Source organism: Mixophyes fleayi, chromosome 3 (genome assembly GCF_038048845.1).
Source record: "Mixophyes fleayi isolate aMixFle1 chromosome 3, aMixFle1.hap1, whole genome shotgun sequence".
NCBI classification, from domain to species: Eukaryota; Metazoa; Chordata; class Amphibia; order Anura; family Limnodynastidae; genus Mixophyes; species Mixophyes fleayi.
In genome coordinates, this window is record NC_134404.1 from 259073877 (window position 1) to 259094949 (window position 21073).

Below are 21073 nucleotides of genomic sequence, written 5' to 3' on the forward strand. Positions count from 1 at the left end.
ATTAGTATGTATTATGAAGTTTTCGTAATTTTTTTTGGAGGTATGTTTTGTGTATGTTACATGTTATAAATGTGTAGTGAATATATGTATCGTCATTTTCTTTGTAGACATATTTAAATGTCAGTGTTTTAATAGTGCCTTCATTGACTTGGTCGGCTAATATATTGTGTCTAAAAATTAGCAAACGGTATTGTCGCATCTAAATTAGTGGTGTCAGATTAATCAGCATCCCAAATATGACTACCACCGGGCACAGTCATGTTGGAATAGAAAAGGGCCTTCCCCAAACTGTTGCCACAAAGTTGGAAGCATAGCATTATCCAAAATGCCTTGGTATGCTGAAGCATTAAGATTGCCTTTCACTGGAAATAAAGGCCCCAGATTTGATGGTACTTTATCTTATGCAAATTAAACATTGGCATAAATGGCATAAAGTATACTGTATTTTTTACATCATCACATAGCGGCTCATTTAGAGGTGGATGAATATGCACTTTTTGGAGCACATAAGAAAAAGATGCAAGCAAGAAAAAACATGCTTTCATCTGTATGTATGAGTTAGATGCATCTTGCAGTGTTAACAACACAAAAAGAGTAGTATCTAAAGCCGACGTACTAGTGTGTGTTTATACGCCTGACAAAAGGTGTATGTTTTAGTGTGTCCTATTTGTACACAACATAATACTATAATAAAAACATGTATCAATACATTATTATGTTGGGTACAAATATGGTAATGTAATCACATAGAAGACTAATTTCTTATCATTAAGGTCAAAGTCACATTTACTATATTAAAAAATAAATAAATACACCTCCAGTTTTATTGATTATCCCTTTAAAAATAAAACAGAATGTGTCTTTTCTGCAGTCCTTATTGAAATGTCACTTTAGTAATGCAAAGGGATGGGCGATAAAAAATGTAATTATTTGATCTAATATACCTGTGGCGTTATAAGCTGGATGTCAATCTGCAATCAGCCAATCAGAAGTAGTTAGATAGTGCTGCTGATAGTCATCATCATTGCACATATTTCCACCCTCCTCGCAATTACGTGAACACTTCCTTATTGTTCTCGCTTTATGCTTGCCTGTCCGTTTCCTGTACCGCCTTTCCAGGCGTAAAGGAGTTGAAAGTCTACGATACAAAAAACACTTGATATGTTCATATGCACACTTTTTTGTGCGTGTATTTGAACAATACAAAATGGTTCCTCCTTATGGGGATTTATCATTTTAGACAGCATGGGAAATCTCAGAGTAGGATTCTTATATTATTATAATATGTACCTCTGACCTCTCTATCACTGTCGGCTCCTCCTCTATATCCCCTGTCCCCCAACTTTGCTGCCTCGGTGTCATCCTCGACTCCTCTCTCTCCTTTGCCCCTCACATTCTCTCTCTTGCTAAATCCTGCCGCTTCCAGCTGCGTAACATCGCACGCATCCGGCCATTCCTCTCCCAAGATGCCACCAAATGTCTTATTCACTCTCTGATCATCTCCCACTTGGACTACTGCAACCTTCTCACTGGCCTCCCCACTCTCATCTCGCTCCTCTTCGTTCTGTTCCTAATGCAGCCGTTAGGCTTATCTTCCTTTCTTACCGCTTCTCTTCTGTCTCCCCCTCTACCAAGCCCTTCACTGGCTCCCCTTCCCCTACAGAATCCTGTTCAAGCTCCTCACTCTCACATACAAGGCCCTCGCCAACTCCACTGCTCCCTACATCTCCAACCACATCTCTATTCACGCTCCATCCCGCCCCCTCCAATCTGCCAATGACCGTCGCCTCTCCTCCCCTCTGATCACCTCCTCCCATGCGCGTGTCCAAGACTTCTCCCGCGCTGCCCCCCTCCACTGGAACAAGCTCCCTCCCTCCATCAGAACATCACCTAATCTGTCCAGTTTCAAATGGGCTCTAAAAACCCACCTCTTTCTCAAAGCCTTCCAGTCTCCCACTTAACTTCCTACCTTTTTCTGCCTCTCCCCCCTCTTCCCCCTCCCCTGACTCTGCACCCGTTCCCCCTTCTCTCCCTCTCATCCCTGTGTCTCTCTGTCTGTCTACCCCTCCCCTTAGATTGTACGCTCCCTTGAGCAGGGCCATCTCTCCTCCTGTTTCCTACACTTCTAACTCTGCTCTCCAGCTACCTTTCCCCCCACCCCCCTGGGGGTCTCCCCGTCATCCGCGCCCTTCCTCTTGGGCTCCAGCGCTTGCTGGTCTTCCCTCCCCCTCTCTCTAGCTGTGCTTTGAGCTTACTGAGTTACTGTGCTTACTGTTTACTGTACCGTGCCGTCCCACCTTGTATTGTACTTGTTTGTCCCTGTACAGCGCTACGGACACCTAGTGGCGCCCTATAAATAAAAATTAATAATAATAATAATTGACTAGCAGAAGGCAAACCACAATGGTACAAAGTGATCTTAGAGAACCTGTCAATGACAACCCAGATGGTATTATAGCTAGCACTAGAAGGAAGGTCTGTGATGAAATCCATGGAAATGCTCTTCCAGTGGGAATTCAGAATGGGTAGAGGTTGAAGCAAACAGGCAGGAACTCTTCTGGAAATCTTATGTTGGGTACAGGTTGTACAAGTAACAATAAATTTACGAATGTCATAGTGAATACAGGGCCACCAGAACCAACGGCATAGTAATGCAGTAGTCTTCTCTCGCATGACCAGAAATGCGAGAAGAATGGGCCCAGCGTAAAGCTTTGAGTTTTAAATGGGCTGCCAGGAAGGATAGGCCAGGAGGAGGAGTACAGGTCTTTGCTCTGGTAAGTGCTACAATACTGGAGGGGTCAATTATAGGTTGAGGTTCCAAAGGTGTCAGATGGAAGAATCATCAAAAGAGCGACATAGTGCATCTGCTCGGCCAGTCTTAACTCCGGGACAGAAAGTAAGGACCAGATTTAACCGTGCATAAAAGGATACCCAACGAGTCAGTCATCGTGAAAATGGTGACTGGATGAAGAGCATCCTTCAATAAATGACGCCATTCCTCGAGTGCGGATTTGACAGCTAAGAGTTCTTTGTCACCGATCCCATAGTTGTTTTCACTGGAAAGAAACCGTCTAGAGAAAAATCGACAAGGAGTGTGAATACCGGTAGAAGATTTTTGAAAAAGTACCGCTCTAATTCCAATAGATGAGATATCTACTTCAACGAAAAAAGACCGTAACTTAACAGGTTGGACAAGAACAGGGGAAAAGGAGAGGACATTTATAAGGAAGAAAAGCTGTAACCACCAATGGCGACCAGACTTTAGGATTGGCAGACTCCCTGGTTAGTGTTGTGATGGGTGTGATAATGGTCGATAAGTCCTGAATAAATTGCTGATATATCTCTGAATCACCTTGAGGCCCTGGGGCTGAGGCAAATCCAAAATAGCTGATACTTTAGCAGGATCCATCTGTAACCCCTTGCCAGACACAACAAATCCAAGGAAAAGAACTCGAGACACCTCGAAAACGCATTTCTCTAGTTTACAGTAGAGACATTGTTTGCATAATCTGGATAGGACTTATTTGACATGAGCATGATGGGAGGAGAAGTCCCTGGAAACACTAGAAAATCATCCAGATAGACCACTACCAAAGTGTACAGTTTGTCTTGAAAACTTTTGTTGACGAAGGATTGAAAGACTGCAGGAGTATTACAGAGGCCAAAAGGCATCACAAGGTATTCAAAATGCCCATCTCTAGTGTTGAAAGTCGCCTTATATTCGTCTTCTTCCCTTGCTAAAATCAAATTGTAAGCTCCTCGAAGGTCAAGTTTAGTAAAAATCTAAGATCCAATGATTCTGTCGAACAGATTGAAGATAAGGGGCAACGGATAACGGTTCTGTTTACAATTATTTAATTGAGTGACCGATAGTTAATACAGGGATGTAAAGAACCGTCTTTCTTCTTGACAAAGAAAAACCCTGCTCTGGCTGGGGAGAAGGATTTTGGGATGAATCCACGTGGTAGTTTCTCAGCGATGTACTGAGATGGCCTGAGTCTTTTGCCTGGAAAGTGGTTAAACCCGACCTTTGCTTACTTGTTTGCCAGGAATCAGCTCAATAGGGCAGTCCCAGGGACAATGAGGAGGGAGGGTCTCAGCTTCAATCTTACTGAATACATCTCGAAAGGAAGAGTATGTGGAAGGAAGAGCAGAGTCTGCAGAAATGGAATGGCAGACCACCCGAGCAGCTGGAGGAGAAACCGAGGGCAGACATCTTAGAGGACACTCAGGACCCCAGGCAGTGACCTGAGCACGACCCCAATAAAATTCAGGGGAATGCATCCGAAGCCATGGCAATCCTAATATTAATGTGTTAATAGATTTTGGCAGCACCAGAAACTGGATCGTCTCTCTATGTAAAGCTGCTACCATCAGGTGAAGTAATGTAGGAGATGGAACCATTGCTGACACGATTACCATCTACTGCCGTAAGAGAGAGCGGCTGAGCAAAAGATTGCAGAGGAATTTGGAGCCATGAAGCGAGAGTCGCCGAGATGAAGTTCCCAGAGGAGCTAGAATCCACAAAAGCCGTGGTAGGATGAGATCCTTTGAGGGTATCCAGAGTGACAGCCATGAGAAGCTTGGAAGTATCTTTGGAATAGGGTGCAGAAGCAGAATCTTCTAAGGCGGCCTCCCCTCTACCGTCTAGAAGGAAGAGTTTCCCAGTCTCTTAGGACAGGCATTGAGGAGATGACCAAGATCACCACAATAAAGACAGAGTTGTTGATTGAAAAGTCTCTCCCGTTCCTCAGTGTCAGGCACTGTCCCTCCGCTCCTTCGGGATGGTCATCTGTTTCTGCCCCTGTCACATCTGGTTGCCAGGCAACCAGATGTGATACTTGCGGCCATACCACTGGTCCTGGTGCGCATGCGTGTCCTGTTGCCAGGCAATTGGATCTCCGGTGGCAGCCGATTACCTCATGCCGCCGGCATATTCATTGGCTTTCTGCCCTATTTAAACCAGACTTTGTCACAATGCCGGTGCCAGAGTATTGGGTCTTCCCTGCTTTAGCGTTCCAGTGTGTTTCTTGACTTGTCCTGACCAATCTCCTGTTCCTCTGTGTTTCCTATTGACCCGGCTTCTCTCACCACTCTATTTGGATTCTCCCTGTGCATTGATATCATTTGGTTGTTACCGACCCGGCTCGCCTGACCCTTCTTCTGGATTCCTCCCCATGTACCTCCATTGTCAGCATGTTACCGAACTGGCTCACCTGACTACTCTCACTTTGGTAACGCGCTATACGGCTCAGTAAAGGATCACAACCTACACGTCTCCTGCCGCACAAACCCATACCTCCTTGCAGGGGTTCCTGGAGAAGACCAGGGGGGAAATTAGACTCTGCACCTTCTACTTGAGCTGTATCAATGTTAACAGGTACCCCTTGTGTATATTGTGACAGTATACTCTGACCATGACTACTGAGGGTACAGGAGAACTGTCTGCTCGTGATCTTCTCCTTCATCTAGCACAACGAGTTCAAGGGGATGTTACCTGTGTAGACGCATTACAAAGTTCTCTGACAGTCACGACTGCAGTAGTTTCTACCTATTAAAGGAATTCTATCGTTTTAAAATAAGCATTGCATAGGCGATTGTATTGTGTTTCCAACGCACAAAGTGATTTATTTTAGCAGATGTAAATAGTTAACAATTCAATACATTATTATATTAAGATACAGTACAGTACAGCCAATACCAAAAGATACATACATACCGCTGCGCTAACCGCGGGCACCAGTGAACAGTAATTCACCCTTGAATACTGTGTTCAGAGTAGACTGAGGCTAGTGGGGGTGCAGCTATGATTATATATACAGTCAGTGTTACAGAGTGAACAATAGAGATGACGTGGCTTGCTTCTATAGGTCCAGACATCAGATGGGTCCAGGGTAAACAGGTCACAGGCTGGTTCAATCTAAGGAATCCAAAGGTGGGGGTCATCTCTCCAGGGGATGAGCTCTGTTCTTCCCGCCTGACTCTCCAGTTACAATTAGTCTATTAGCATTTTATGGTCAGTATCATATTTAAGGTTTATTCCCTAACATCAATAACTAGAGTATGCAATGTGCGATCCCTTCACCGAATGCACCGGACAGCTGCTGGTGAATAGGGGTTTAATATGATACTAGACATGGCACCTTTCTAATAACCTGAACCTTAAATAACACTGAAGTGTACATATAATCATTATTATATAAACTAATATTAAACTAAATACTATCTGCTCATAAATTAGAGTGTAACGGATCCAATATGAATATGAATTACATAAATAACTTAATGTTGTAATGCGAGTGTGTACGTGCGTATTTTACCGTGCGATCGCAATATGCCACGTATAGCGTGGCATACTGAGTGCAATCGACCAATAAAAAAATATCAACCAATATACTTTCGTTCATCCAATTATACGACTTCGACATACCACTACTGAATCGTCTAGTGTGGCCACAGTCTCTGCTTCCTCTTCCTCCAGTCTGCTTATTCCGCCCCCGGAAAAGTTCAATGGAGACCCTAAAAGATGCAGAGGCTTTTTGAATCAGTGCGCTATTTAATTCGGATGCAATCCCGGGGCTTTCTCTTCTGAGTGGACAAGAGTAGCCTTCATAAATTCCCTATTGAGTGGATAAGCGCTTGCCTGGGCCTCTCCACTATGGAGCGTAATGACCCCCTTCTTGGAAATTCCGCATCTGTCATTGAAGCCTTCAGGAAGGCTTTCGACGAAACCTCCGCCAAGGTAATCTCACGCTTGGACAATACGCAGTGCAGTTCCGTATGCTGGCATCAGAGTTAAAGTGGAACAACAAGGCTTTGACAGCAACCTTCTGGCAATGGTTGGCAGACTGAATTAGGGAGGAACTGGTCTCCAGGTAACTGCCTTCGGAGCTTGACACTCTCATACCATTATGTGTTAGAGTGGATTTGCGCTACCCTGAACGAACACAGGAACGGTCTTCTTCCAGATGTTTTGTCCTGCAGCTGGCACCACAATTTCAGATTACGGTAACACCAACAGAGGAACCCATGCAAACTGGACGTTCCCATTTGTCCCCTGAGGAACGGGAGACACAATTCAAACAGCAGCTCTGTCTTTACTCTTGTGTTCTTGGTCACCTCTCAATGAATGCCGCTTTAGGAGATTCTGCATTTGCTCCTTATATCAAGGGCACTTCCGAGCCTCTTATGGCAGTCACTCTGGTTACTCCCAAGGGATCTCATCCTACCACGGCTTTTGGGGATTCCAGCTCTTCCAAAAACTTAATTTCAGCGGCTCTCGCTTCTTGGCTCCAGATTCCTTTGCATTCATTGCCTAAGTCTCTCTCTCTTACGGCAGTAGATGGTAATTGTGTCAGCAATGGTTCCATCTCCAACGTCACTTCACCAGTTGGGCCGACGGTAGGAGCTTTACATTGAGAGACAATCCAGTTTCTGGTGCTGCCCAAGTCTATCAATCCACTTATATTAGAGTTACTGTGGCATCATATGCATTCCCCTCAGTTTGACTGGGGCCGTGCCTAGGTCACTGCCTGCGGTCCTGAGTGTCCTCTTAGATGTTTGCCCTTGGTTTCTCCTCCAGCTGCTCAGGTTGTCTGTCACACCATTTCCGCTGACTCTATTCTTCCCTCTGCATACGCTTCTTTTCGAGATGTCTTTAGTAAGACTGAAGCCGAGACCCTTCCTCATCATCGTCCCTAGGATTGTCCCATTGAGTTGAATTGTGGTAAACAAATTTCTAAGGGTCTGGTTTACCCACTCTCTCGGCCTGAGACTCATGCTATTTCCCAGTACAACCTACAATGCGGATTCATCAGAAAATCCTCCTCCCCAGCCGGGGCAGGGTTTTTCTTTGTCAAGATGAAAGATGGTTTGTTACGTCCCTGTATCGACTACCGTCCACTTAATCACATTACGGTTAAAAAACGTTATCCGTTGCTCCTTATTTCTGATGTTTACTAAACTTGCCCTTTGAGGAGCTTACAATTTGATTCAAATAAGGGAGGGGGATGGATGGAAGACAGCTTTCAACACTAGAGATGGGCATTTTGAATACCTTGTGATGTCTTTTGGCCTTTGTATTGTCTCCGCAGTCTTTCAATCCTTCGTCAACGAGATCTTGCAAGATTTACTGTACACTTTGGTAGTGGTTTTTCTGGATGATATTCTGGTGTTTTCCAGGGATCTATCCTCTCATCGTGCTCAGGTCAAAGAAGTTCTATTCAGATTATGCAAACATCGCCTCTATTTTAAATTAGAGAAATGCGTGTTTGAGGTGCCTTAAATTCCTTTTCTTATTGTATCTAGCAAGGGGTTACATATGGATCCTGCTAAAGTCTCGGCTATTTTAGATTGGCCTCAGCCTCAGGGTCTTAAGGCCATTCAGAGATTTATCATTTTTTCCAACTATTGCCGACAATTTATTCATGACTATCATCGCACCCATCACGGCATTAACCAGGAAGTCTGCTAAACCTAAGAAATGGTCCTCGGAGGCGATAACGGCTTTTCTTACTTTAAAGAAGGGCTTCTCTTCCGCCCCTGTTCTTGCCCAACCTGACCAGGAACGACCTTTTTTCGTTGAAGTTAATGCCTCATCTATTGGCATTGGTGCAGTACTCTTTCAAAAATCCTCTACCGACATTCATACTCCTTGTGGATTTTAATCTAAGCGGTTTCTTCCCAATGAAAGCAACAGCGGGATTGGGGACAAGGAGCTTCTAGCTGTTAAATCTGCCCTCAAGGAATGGCGTCATTTATTAGAAGGTGCTCTTCATCCAGTCACTGTCTTCACACATCATAGAAATCTTGTATTCATCCGTGAGGCCCGCTGGCTTAACCCTCGACAGGCTCGTTGGGCCTCCTTCTTTGAACGATTCAATCTGGTCCATACTTTCTGTCCCGGAATCAAGAACAGTAGAGCAGATGCACTATCAAGCTCTTTTGATGATTTTGACCGTCTGACACCTTTTGAGCCTAAGCCTATCATCGACCCCTCCAGTATTGTAGCACTTACCAGAACTACGACCTGGGGGTAAATGTATGAACCTCCGATTTCTGCAAGTCGCCGGACATCAGCGACTTTGCAGTGAAAATTTAAAGCGGCGATGGCTTGTAAAGGCAAGTTTACCTTTAAAAGCCATCGCCGCTTTAAATATTAACTGCAAAGTCGCCGATTTCCGGCGACCTGCAGAAATCGGAGGTTCATACATTTACCCCCTGTACTCCTCCTCCTGGTCGATCCTTTTTGGAAGCCCATTTAAGACTCAAAGCTTTAAGTTGGGCCCACTGCTCCCGAATTGCTGGTTATGAGGGAGTAAAGAAGACTACTGCATTAATGTGTCGTGGGTTCTGGTGGCCCTCTATTCATTCAGACATTCGCAAATTTATTGCTGCCTGTACTACATGTGCTCAACATAAGACATCCAGAAGAATTCCTGCTGGTTTGCTTCACCCTCTACCTATTCCTAACTCTCCCTGGGAGAGTATTTCTATGGATTTCATCACAAACGTTCCTTCCAACGCTGGGTATAATACCATCTGGGTTGTCATCGACAGGTTCTCTAAAATGGCCCACTTTGTTCCATTATGTGGTTTGCCTTCTGCCAGTCAATTAGCGGTCACCTTCATTAAAGAGATTTTTAGGATCCATGGATGTCCTAGAGAGATCATCTCCGATCGTTGGGTACAGTTCACGTCCCGTTTTGTAAAAACCTAGGCATGGACTTAAAGTTCTCAACCGGGTATCACCCCCAAACTAACGGCCAAACTAAGCGAATAAATCAGGACCTAGAGACTTTCCTTCGGTGCTTTTCTTCTGAGAACCAAAGCAACTGGTCTCAGAGCCAAATTTTCTCATAACCAACATGTCACGGTGTCTACGGGATTTTCTCCCTTCTTCATTGTGTTTTGGACCCATCCTATTTTTCCAGATCCTTTTGTTTCCTCAGGCTCATCAGTTCCCGCTGCTGATTTTCTCCTTCGAAAGTTTTCACTCATTTGGTCTCAGACGAAAACAAAATTGCTTAAAGCCACTCAACATCATAAAACATTTTCTGATCGTCACCGAAGACCTATGTCCATCCTTTCTGTAAGGGACCAGGTGTGGCTATCCAGCAGGAATCTAAAACTTAAAGTACCCTCGATGAAACTGGCACCTTGTTTTAGTGGACCCTATCCCATTTCACAGATCATCAATCCTGTTTGTTACAAGTTGAGATTACCTCCCTCTCTCAAGTGCCATAGCACTTATCACATGTCTTTGTTACGACCATTGGTGCTCAACGAGTTCTTCCAGCCTCCATCTCACCCTGCACCCATCCAGTCTTCTTCGGGTGAGGAGTATGAGATTAGTCGGATCCTGAATTCTCGCACACTGCATGGTCGCCGGCAATTACTGGTTCACTGGAGGGGTTTCGGTCCTGAGAAGAGGCCTTGGGTGGACATGTTGGATTTACACACTCCGTGGTTACTCAAATAATTTCTTAAACATCGGACTGAGAAGAGAGAAAGGTATACTGTCAGGAACCGTCCCTCCGCTCCTTCTGGACAGTCGCCTGTTAATGCCCGCTTCGCGTCTGGTTGCCAGACAAACAGACGCGATACTTCTGGCCGGACCACTGGCCATGGTGCACATACGTGTCCTGTTGCCAGCGGCAGCCAAGATGACCTTGCGCCGCCGGCATTTTTATTAGCTTTTTGCCCTATTTAAACCAGACACTGTCACTATGCTGGTGCCAGAGTATTGGGTCTTCCCTGTTCCAGCGTTCCAGTGTGTTTCTTAGCTTGTCCTGACCATTCACTTGTTCCTCTGTGTTTCCTATTGACCCGGCTTGTCTTACCACTCTATTTGGATTATCCCTGTGCTTTGATATTGTTAAGAAGTTACCGACCCGGCTCGCCTGACCCTTCTTCTGGATTCCTCCCCGTGTACCTCAATTGCCAGCACGTTACCGAACTGGCTCACCTGACTACTCTCTCTCTGGTACCTCGCTATATGGCTCAGTACAGTAAAGGTCCGCGACATGCGCGTCTCCTGCCACACAAACCCATACCTCCTTGCGGGGGTTCCTGGATAAGACCAGGGGGTGCGTTAGACTCCGCACCTTCTACTCAAGCTGCATCAACGTTAGCAGGTACCCCTCATGTATATTGTGACACTCATATTTGCATAGGTTCCTACGGGGGTGTCAGCCGTGGATCAAAACTTCTGGAGGCAGATCGTTCCTGTGTTCGTTCTTGATAGCGCAAGTCCACTCTAACACATAGTGATATGAGTGTGTCTAAATCCGAAGGCAGTTCCCTGGAATCAAGCTCATCTTTGATTCAATCTGCTAATCCTTGCCAGAAGGTTGCTACCAAGGCCTCATTGTTCCACTTTAACTCTGATGCCAGCATATGAAACTGCACTACGTATTGTCCTACTGTGAGATTACCCTGACGAAGATTTAATAGACCAGAACCTGCTGAGGACACTCTCCCAGGTTAATCAAAAACCCTCCTGAAGGATTCAATGAAGGATGCGGAATTGCCAACAAGAGGATCATTACTTACCCAGAGGCCAAGGCAAGAGCTTGGCCACTCAAGAGAGAAATTATGAAAGCTACCCTGGTCCGCTCCAAAAGGAAAGTCCCAGGATTGCATTCAAATTGTATAGCACATTGATTCAAAAGCCTTTGGACCTTTTAGGGTCTACATCAAACTTTTTCAGCGGCGGAATACGCAGACTGGAGGAAGTGGAGGCTGTGGACACACTAGGCGAAGCAGAAGTGGTAGCAACTACTGTAGTCATGACTGTCAGGGAACTTTGTAGGGCGTCTGGTCAAGTTCTCGGACTCCAGTGCTTTGTTGCCTGTCCTGCCTCCAACTCCACAGGATCTCTACAGTAACTACTGCTGCAAAAACTTTTATTCACTGTGTTCCTGACTCATAGGCACTGCCCAGCTCCACAGGATCTCCTCAGTAACTACTGCTGCAGAACCTCTTAACCACTGTGTTCCTGACTCTTTGCGCTGCCCAGCTCCACAGGATCTTCTCTGCAACCGCTACTGCAGAACATCTTATCCGCTGTGTACTCTTGGCTCTCCTTCCTGTTTCGCCCATTACCCTCTGAGAGGACCGCGACCTGTGGTTTTGGGAGCTGCTAAGTCCATACTTCCTTGCCGTATTCCCTGGTGAAAACCTCCCTCTCCGTTAGACTCCGCGCCTCAGAAGGGGGTGGTGCTAAAATGGCAAACACTTCAGGCATTGCTAGACCTCCGAACTCTGACAGTATGTATGGAGATGAGGTTGGAGATGTAGGGAGCAGTGGAGTTGAGGGTGAGTTTGAAGAGGATTCTGTAAGAGTAGGAAAGCCAGTGTAATGTTTGACAGAGAGAGGAGGCAGATGTGGAGCACCAAGGAAGATAAGCCTAGCTGCAGAATTAGGGACTCCAATGGGAAGAATGGATGGGGGAGTAAGAAGAATCCAAAAAAGAAGCAGTTGGTGAGGTAGGAAGTGAACTATGAAAGGACGGTGTCAGATAGGACAATGGTGTGAAGGGTGTGGAGTAGGAGAGGGTATCAAAGGCCGCAGAAAGGTCCAGGAGGATAAGCAGGGAGAAATGACCCCTGGATTTGGCTGATAGAAGATCATTGGTGACTGTGATCAAGGCAGCTTCTGTGGAGGGGGCAGAGGCCAGATTAGAGAGGTGTCATGATTGGGTTTTTTAAGAATGAGAGAAACAAGAGCATATTTAAAGGATGAGGGGAAGATTCCAGTGGCGTGAGACAGATTGAAGAGGTGGGCAGGGTGGGAGCAGGCAGTGGAGGAGATGGAGCAAAAAAGGCACGAAGATAAGATATCCAAGGGTTAGGTTGATAGTGAAAAGGATAATATAAGAGAATGACTTCATCACCCATAGTGGGGTGGAAGGAGCACAAGAGGTGTTGGCTGGAGGGAGAGGAGGGTGGAGTGGTAGGGGTGGCAGAAGAGAGATGGGAGGAAGAGATTTTGTGCCTGATAAATGCAGTTTTGAAAGTGAAAAAGAAGGCAAAGTCAGTGGCAGTAAGGGAGTACGGGAAGGGAGGAGGGTGGGGGCAAAGGAGTGTGCTGAAAGTTGCAAAAAGTTGGTGGGCATAGGAGGATGGTGAAGAGAAAAGAGGCTTGAAGAATGATTGTTTAGCAAGGGAGAGGGCAGAACTAAAGAATAAGAGGATGAATTAGAAATGAAAGTCTGCCAAGGATCAATATTTCCTCCAGTGGTGTTTGGGATTTCGTCAGTTTTGAAGGAACCAGGTAAATTTGGTGTTCCAAGTTTGGAGTTTACAGCGGCAAAGGTGGACAGAAGAGACGGGGGCAGCATAGTCAAAAGCAGTGGTGAGGGTGTGGGTGTAGAGGAAGGCAGCTTGGTTGGGGCTAGCCAGGGTGGATAGAGGGGAGAAGAGTGTTTCGAGTGAAGAGTTGAAAATAGCAGGATCAAGAGCATCAAGATTGAGTCTAGAAAGGGAAGACTTTGGTGTGGGGAGAGGTGCAGGAGTTGAGGAAAGCATGAAGTAGAGGACATGGTGGTCATAGACTGGTAAGGGAGAGTTGGAGAAGTCAGAGAGATGACATTAATCGGACATGACAAGGTCAGTGGAGTGATTGAGATATGCGAGAGGCCAAGAGAGGTAGAAAGGGAAAAAGTTTGATGGACGCTGGGTCTGTTGGGTTGTCGATGGGGATGTTAAGGTCACCTAGAATGATGGAGAGGAGGTCTGAGGAAAGGTAATGGGGAAGCCAGGCAGCAAAATTATCAAGAAATTGGGACGTGCGACCAGGGTGGTGGTAGATGACTGAGACACGGAGATGGATGAGGTAGAAGAGACGGAGTGAGCTTCAAAGAAGGAGAATGAAAGGGAGGGCTCAGAAGACATGACACGAAAGGTATAATTGGGTGATGGGAGGATGCCCACGCCATTGCCTGGGTGGTCATCAGTTCTGTTGGAGTGGGTGACAAGAGTGGCTGCCATAGGAGACTACAGCGGGGGAAGCAGTATCAGTGGAAGTGGTTTCTGTGATGGCAAGAAGGTTAAGAGAGTTGCAGATGAAGAGGTCATGGATAGAGGGTAGTGAATGGATCTGGAATTCCAGAGTGCACCGGCGAAAAGGAGAGAGGGAAGTGGGGAGATATGGATGACATTGGTGAGGTTGCTGGTTCGTGGAGGTGGCCTGGATCTGGGTGAAGATGAGGGTAGGGGGCGAGGATTACTATTGGACAAGGAGACATGGGGAAAGACTAAGTGAGTAGGGATAGGAAGAAATGGGGAGGATGGGCTAGCAAATGAGTGGGTGAAGGGTGCCATGGTAATGGGAAAAGGATCAGGGGGGAGAGAAGAAAGACAGCAATGTGTATGTAACAGACTGACTGACTGACGTGCGTGTAACTGATTGAGTGTATAACTGACCGATGTCCGAGATTCTGATATCTTAAGGTAATTCATAGTATTTCTTTCATAGCTGTTGGGGACCAAGCAGGCATGCAAACCAGACACTGACTTGCTTGTTTGTACTTACATAATAAAACTTCAATAGATTAATTTTAAGAACATCATGGACACATACATATTTGCACTTTCAGAGAGACAGTTAGTAGTACACATACTTGCCAATGTATGAGAACTCAGAAATTAATCTTACCTTAAACGATCACTGTTTTCAAAATCGTGCATACTTTAAATTTATGTTTCAATTTTAGAAGTTTACAGTTATTTTTTGTGGATACAATTTTGCTTAAACACTTCAATATATAATTCTTCCTTTTTAATATTTGAACTGCAGCTGTCCCTTAGTGTTACTTCTTTCCAACTATTATCATAAATATTTTCAGTATGTTTCAAGTAATAGGTACTTAGAATTATTACTAATTTTCTGATAATCGTATTGCTAGCCTAGGTAACTTGAGCTTGGCCAGTGATTTGCAAAACTGATATACTTCAAGGGCCACACATTAATCTTAAGTTCATGAATTTCAACCTCAAAACAACATCAGCAACCCCCACATCACTCATCCCAAAATGCATCCATATGCTCCTCACCTGCTCCGAAAAACAGTGTCTCAGACCTACAATTTGCTCCCATATAACTCCACATGCCCTCAAAACCGCAAGTTACAAAATGCTTTTATATGCATTCAGACCCCCAGTTCCTAACAAATGACCTCATAACACCAGTAGCCATCATATCCCACATGTATTCTTAAACTCCCCCATATACCACTGAAACCTCCCCACAAGCCTCCCATCATTTCAATTAGACCTCCCCCTATGCCACTCAAAAATCCCTTTATGCCACTCAGAGCTTATCCCATACCACCAAATGCAACTCAGACTCATTAAATTCCACTCACATGGCTACATGCCATTCAGACCTCCCCATAAGCTAATGCTAAACAACATGCCATTCACACCTCTCACATACTTGCTAATCTACTAAAAATCCTCATCTTCACAGCCAGGGCCCACAGAAGAGATCATGTAGTGCAGAATACACTGCACTCCCCTCCCCTCCCTTCCCTTCCTCCAACTCCTCTGGTGTGCTGAGTGACCTCCCTGCATTGTGCATAGGAAGTAAAGTAAAGTGGAATCCAGCTGCCTCCATCCAGTCAAAGCAGATCGGGAGCATAGAACTGGAGGCAGTAGATGAAGACTCATTGAACTTCAGGTTGCTTGTTGACCACCAGTGAGCTTGGTTATACGAGTGACAACTAGGATATAACTGTTAGGAACTCCCAAGTCAGTACAGTGAAACTCGGGAACTACTCAGAAGGCCAGGTGTTCGCTGGAGCCCCTAGTGGTGGGGACAGACTGGGCTGCGGGCCGACTGAGGGTCGAGTAGCGTATACTGACTTAAAGGAGTTTCCCAGAAGTGGAGTGATTGGTGGACTGTAGTATAAGAGAAATCCAAGGTCCAAAGGTCACAGGCACAGAAGCAATATCCAAGGGCAAGCAAAGGGTCAAACTCACAGGCAGAGAAGCGAAATCCGAATTCCAGGCAAAAGGTCAAGGTCAGAAGAGAAGGGTCAAAGGTCCAATAACAAGCAGGGGTCAAACACGGGTGGTCAAATCTAAGGTAACAGGAACCTAAATGGATAGCACAAGCAGGCAGCAGGACTGAGGACAGAACGCTATAACCGGCAATGAGGCAGCAGACCTCATTGCCTTAAATACATAGTTGGCCCAATCAAAACTTACATGCACCCCTGCAGACTAATGAGAACATAGCACCAGACCAATCAGGGCTAATCCCTGATTGGTGCACCCAGATGCAGGCTAATGCCTGTAACTAGTCCCCTAATTAGCCCACAGGCTGTGTCCACTTTTGCGCATGCGCCCGGCTTCCAACAACGCCGGGACGCAGCGCTATGTAACAGGCGTCCGGCCGTTGCCTTGGCAACGGCCGGGTGGAAGGGGAAGTGACGTCCCGGTCGTCATGGTGACGGCCGGGACACTGGAGCAGGTAGGAAGCGAGCCGTGGCGGCTGTGAGTACCGCCGCGGCTCGTGACAATAACTAAGTCAACAGTGCTCTTCCCATATTAGTTAAGGGATGCACTCGGCAATATTGAAACACAGAAATCTAAGAAACCCCTCTCCCTCATACACGCTACAACAACAATAATATCATCATTCATAGTCCATTGCCAAAGTAAACATTTACACTACTGTAAATTCCAACTAAATTATAAATTCAGATTTATCTAGTGTGACAGGATGGACCGCCTATGCCACCCTGTCTGTTGTTGCTGGGAAGCGGCTGGGCTTACTTTGCCACTGTTCCCTTTCGTTACTTCGAATACGCCCCTCCTGCCGCAGTGGGAGGGGCCTGCTGCCACCACTGAGCTCCTTCTATGGCACTCAGAACCACGTTCCTTCTGGGTCACTGACGCTGCTAGCGTGTCTCCTTGCTGGGGTACCTGGCTGGTAACTCTGGACCTCTTACCATGGATCCGGGTTGCTGTGAATGGATCCCCCCTGGCCTATCACATTAGGGCAGGGCTGCTGGGTAGCGCAGAGCATTGGCACTGGAATAGCTTGGGTCCAAACCGCAGAGACAGCCGGAGAACGGATTAGATTTTAGGGTCTAATCTGTAGATCAAAGGAGAACAGCAATATTGAAGATGATTCCAAGCAGGTCTTTAAAGCAAGATGTTTATTGCTCACACACACTGGTGGAAGGTCCCAGTATGATCAGGTCAGATGACAATTCAGATGAACAACAACATGCTCACAGAGCTTCTCTTTTATACAGTTCAGAAATAGTCTATTTTTAGAAACAGGATATACTCTATTGACACAAGCATGAATTTACATACATTTCAAGGCTAACAAAATTTACACTTATCTATGAAATTCACTCTGGCAAAGTCCACACAGTAACGACCCCCTGATGAGGTCTTTGGCCAGAGCAGGCATGACACTTCATCACAAAACTTCGTTAGCACTTTCTGCTATCAGACTTCCTTGCACATGTCCTAATTGCAGGTTTTCACAAGCAACCTTACAAATCCTAAACAACGACACTTCCATACTAAATACATCCCAATACACACCAGACCTCCATCCACAAAGGCCTATTGTATCAGTTATATGCATCATAAATAGGCATTTCCTATAGCAAGGTTAAACAGAGACAAATTCCTCTCCTGGTCTCAGAGATAATGACTTCCTATCTTACACTAAACAAGAATAAGTGCAAATGCAATTACATAGATAAGTGCCCTGCGCTATTCGCTTTAAATACATTTTCTACCCAAAGTTATTTAATAGTGATCCAGTCACATCTAGTTATCCTTTTATTAGGCTGAGACCTTCAAAGTGTTTCTCAATTAAATGTATTGTATATATAACAATCAAAATCCCCCGAATATTCTGGGACATGTCTGATCTAAAGTCTTCTTATAAAAGGACTAAACTGCCCCATATCATCTAGCTAACTGTTGAGGTACAACCCCACAGGAATAAGAAGGTACTAATTAACCATAAATACTGAAGAGCAGTGTCCTATTATAAATATCTCATAGAGCCCTGAGTGAATAATATAAAGGCCTAAAATGACATTCATACATTTTGGACTATACTGGATTTATCTGTTAATAGCAAAGTTAAAATAGCTAGTTAAATGGACATGTCCATACCCGTGAATGCATCTCTGTGATCCAATTAGTGCATACTAAAATATCAGATGTATGCAGGTCCTATATTGTAAGTTGAACTGCTGGTACTCTTGTGGTGTTCACTTACCAATTTGCAATGCAGTGAATAGCCACTGCATCACAACTAAAACCTACATGTACCTCTTTATAAAATGCTATGTTAGCATGACTGATATTGTATGCTATCATAGAAGGGCTCTACTGCTCCTCATTTTCACAGTCTCCCCTTCTCCAGTTTACTAAACTGTTTTTAATCTATTTTACTTGAATTATACTGTTGGCACTTGTCAATTATGTAGATATCACTTGACTTTGTCCACCTGGGGGAGGATTGAGTTATCTTGAGCTTTTATTTTTTTGCAATTCTATGGTGTATTGTCTATGTTTTGGAAGATCTAAGCACTAGCGAATCACTTCAGTCACGCCATCAGACCCTCTTTGTCACTGCTCCTCCTTAAATAACATAGATGTTTACTGCCAGAGAACTGTGGGCAGTGGCCCAACAATACAGTGTCAAGGACCATAGCTCTGTGGTGAAAACAACTGATGGTACTTGTTGATTAAATAGCTGGGGGGGATGCAGTAAGCATAGCCTTCTCCATCCCCATTCGTGCCTAATATAACTGAATCGTCCCAAGAATGATAGGACATAGTTCATCTTTTCAATGAAGCTTGTATAATATTTAAGTTTATTTTTAAAGGGCATAGTATATTTAGTAAGAGACTTATCACAAGAGTTTTTGCAGCAACCACTCATTTCTTGCTGTTTCTTCTTCTCATCTTATGAATGTTGCCAGTGGTTGAATTTACTGTTAATAGGCTAGTACTTTAGTAAACTATCTTAGTTAGAAGTGGCAGTGAGCAGCAATCAGTGGCAAGAATAAGTAATTCCATGTAGTCACAATTCTTAGTACTCATACAACCAGTGGTCCAAGTGAGCTGGTATACAGTGGGATGCCATATCGCAACTTCTCCTACTGCCTTCATTGTAAAACTATCAAATTCCATTCACTTATAGCTATCATATTGCCACTTTTAAATTTCCATTTCCACTGTAAATATGTCTTTAGGTGAAGCATCAGGGGAAGGCTTTGGACAGATATCTTCAGGGGATTTGTACATTTCAAAGCTACTTACCTTATATTCCAATAGTAATGCATGAAGTACAATTAAAAAGATGGCTCTACCATCTATAGTAACTCTTTATATACATCCTGGAGATAATGCAGGGGATAAAGCTACAAAAAAAATGGGATTTTGTAAATGTAAAATGTGAGACAGACGTTTTGCTGGGAAAATAATTTAATGGTTTTCTGCTAACATCCTGTGGATGTTAGCAGAAATGGGTAGGTGGCTGTCTGAGATGCCCAGATCCTCCAGATCAGTATATAGCAATGGAGAAAGATTTCTCTTGAATGCGCAAGTAACAAATAAACAAGTAAAAAAAAAAATTTACTTCTTCCCCTTTAAAATGATCCTATCAGATTCCATAGACAGTTTTCATGTTTGGTTCCAATAAGCCCAAATACTGTTATTTAAATGTACAGTTAGTTAAAACACTCATCTGAACCATCTCTTGTACAAGTTCTAGATTTGGCTACAAAGGTACTACAAGCTGGATAAACAGTGTTTGAAAGATACTTAACCCTATTCCAAAAAGTCTTAGAGCAAAAACAGTATTTATATCATCACGAGCTCCAGGAGAAGCCCTCCCTGAATACCAGAATATTGGCTGCTCATTAAACTCTGGTCTGAATATGCCCAGCTACACACATATAAAAATGATACATTTACTTAAATGTTCAAATATGCCTAAATAATTTTTTAACACAGATATAGTGTATACACTCATTACATACATGTGTATCTAAATAAAAGTATATGAGCAATTTCTTAACAAAATACCAGGTACCTACATGGAATAAGTCCATGTGGTTGAATTTTATGCTTGCATTTAGGTATTTAGATTTCTTTCTGCTTTCTACTTATCACCTGTATCCTTTAGTTCCCCCTATTTGTGCTGCTTCCGCATAAGATTCCAGTATCGCGTTTTAAATTGTCACTGACATTCAAAGGACTAGTTCTGGCAAGTAGGTAATTTGTGTATGTGGTGTTCTTGGTGGAACTTGACAGGAACAAGCTACAGTGAATAGTGAGGATACGTGTATAGCATTGATCCCAATGCCTGTACACCTGTGCTGTTCAGACGAGCTGCCGGGGAAACCCTCTCTGAACAGCAGAATATCGGCTGCTCATTAAACTCTAGTCTGAATAAGCCCAGCTACACACATATAAAAATTATACATTTACTTAAATAACTGTGTTAGATTTCCATGTGGGAAACCATACAATGGCAATGGGAATTATTAGAAATCACTGCCAACATGTAGTATATACAAATGAACCATGTTTTGAAAATGTCTTAGATTGTGATTAGTAAATACATCTGGCTAGTAATTATCTTACAAACAATCGTTTTCCAGTTACTTTCGAGAAACATTAAAATACTATATCCTATGTACCTTTAAAGCAAGGATTTTAAAATGTGCCTGGTTTTATATGGCTATTTGCTCATAATCGGTAACATATCTGCCAAACTGACATTTTTCTGTTTCTGCTTTTCTCACTTATTTGTCAATTGCATGGCATACTTAACTGGCATTAAATGAGTTTCTTTACAATTAACTAATTCAGCACAGGTTTTTGCAAGTGGAAAAGGCAAAATCACAGGAGTCAGGTTGGCTAATGTCAGTGAAATGAATGCCTGTAGTTAGCTACTGAAACTACTTCCCTTTTGGTAGGACAAAAAATTTGAATGTCAGGTGTGACCAAAATGATTCCTTTAAGAGCTGAAAAAGGAATCTGTGTTAATTATTATAAACCCTATTTTTTCCCTCAAACT